The sequence below is a fragment of the Molossus molossus genome, unplaced genomic scaffold, assembly GCF_014108415.1.
Source record: "Molossus molossus isolate mMolMol1 unplaced genomic scaffold, mMolMol1.p scaffold_m16_p_11, whole genome shotgun sequence".
Classification (NCBI taxonomy): Eukaryota; Metazoa; Chordata; class Mammalia; order Chiroptera; family Molossidae; genus Molossus; species Molossus molossus.
Window position 1 is genome coordinate 58,990,165 of NW_023425346.1, and position 1,871 is coordinate 58,992,035.

The 1,871-nt window shown below is 46.6% G+C and overlaps 1 pseudogene; it reads right to left on the reverse strand.

Moving 5' to 3' along the window:
* Positions 1–285: 285 nt before the first annotated feature.
* On the reverse strand, positions 286–1,526 carry LOC118625008 (annotated as a pseudogene).
* Positions 1,527–1,871: the final 345 nt, after the last annotated feature.

Below are 1,871 nucleotides of genomic sequence, written 5' to 3' on the forward strand. Positions count from 1 at the left end.
TCACCACTCACTGGAGATCACTATTATACCAAGTTCTTAGAGTGAAATTTGAAAAAGAAATTCGCATGTAAATATTTAGCCTGCTTTGCTAGAAGAAACTATCATTTGATCCCACTTGATGAAAGAACCCCTTTTCCCCCTTTTTCTTCCTCCTTCTCTCCCTCTTCTCCCTTCTTCCCCCTTCCTGCTCCTCCTCCTTTTTCTACTTCTTTGTTTTTGCAACGGTTTTTATTAAAGTTAGCTGTCCAAAGTGATTTGACCTTTATTGAATAAACACATTTAAGTTTATGCTATAGGCTTCTTCTCTTCTGTGGTGGGTTTCTTTTCTGTGGGTTTCTGAGCTGCTGGGTTCTTGGTAGTTGCAGCCTTTTTTTCCCCCACCAAAAGCTTCTTCTGCTTCACACATGACAGCTTTCATTCCTTTCTTCCCCACCACAGGTTCTTTCCTGAAACCCCCTTCTTGTCTGACTTGGCTTCTAGTGGTGCTACTGCTTGTTCATCCACCGGAGTATGTGGTTCTTGGCCTGGGGAAGATGGTGTTCCAGGACATGGTCTTTGCGTATGGGTGGAGCTTCAAGACTCTCAGGTGTTCAGTGGGTTCTCCTTCAGGACTCTGTGATGAATCTCCTTGCGTGTTGCTGGAGGACTTGTGGATCTCTGGACTTTTCAAGAATCTGCCTGGGTCTGCACTGAGCACCTTGTGCATGGGAAGGTTGTAGTTACTCTTGAGGGAGGCAGCCTTATGCCAAGTGCCATACAGACCATCTAACTTGTGGAAAACACTTTCAGTCCAAACGCAGACACAGCCCACGTGCCCACCGGGAACAAGTTTCAACATGTCCAGCTTGCGTACATTGTGCAGAGTAATCCCAGGGATGTTTCTGAAGGCTTTGATGCCGTTTTCCTCATTATGGGCAAGGCAAAGTCCCCTGTGCTGAACGGGATGATGGTTTCTCCTCTTGCTCTTGCCAGCTCTCATTTGCTGGGGGGCATAGCCCTTTTTGATATCACTCCAGGCTTAGCTTTCTTAAGACACAAACGGTCTCCTTCATTTTCTTGTAGCCTTCAACTTGAACGTCAACCACCAAAAGAAGTTCAGGAACATCCTTAATATGATCACCTTTACACATGGCCAGCACTGGGAAGGCCAAGGTAGCCAGCTCAGAGCAGACAGAGGGCACATCACTGCTGTGTTGTGTTCCCTCTGTGGTGCCAACCAGGTTGTGGTTGTACAGACATGTGGCCCCCAAGAAACATAGCTCCAAAATCATCCTGACCAGAACATGAGTTCCACCACTTTGGACTCTGGGAATTTGAGCCCCAGCTCTCCCGGCACTGCAGGGCTCGGCACTGGTTTGATGACCTCCCAGTCGCTGACAGCATATGGCTATTGTTTTGGTGCAAGTGGTGTGAACAAAGTTTGCAATATCTAGTCCAATGGGAGTTTTCAATAGAGCAGGCAAAGTGACACCTTTGTCTGATGATTCCACGTTTCGGAGCACACTAATGTCAGAGGATGAGTACATGCCACAGTGTGGAGAGAAGGACACATTCCTCTCAACTGTGGCTCCCACAGAAAAGGAAGTCCCCCTTCTTTTATATTATTGTTTGTTTGTTTGTTCGTATTGATTTTAGAGAGAAGAAGGGAGAGAGAGAGAGAGAGAGAGAGAGAGAAACATTGACCAGTTGCCTCCCACATGAGCCATGCCTGAAAATCAAACCCACAACCTGGGTACGTGTCCTGACCAGGAATCAAACCTGGCACCTTTTTGATGCATGGGACAATGTTCCAACCAACTGAGCCCTACCAGACAGCGCAAAGTCCACCTTCTTTTAAACTGAATAGTGCTATACAATAATTGTAAAAGCAC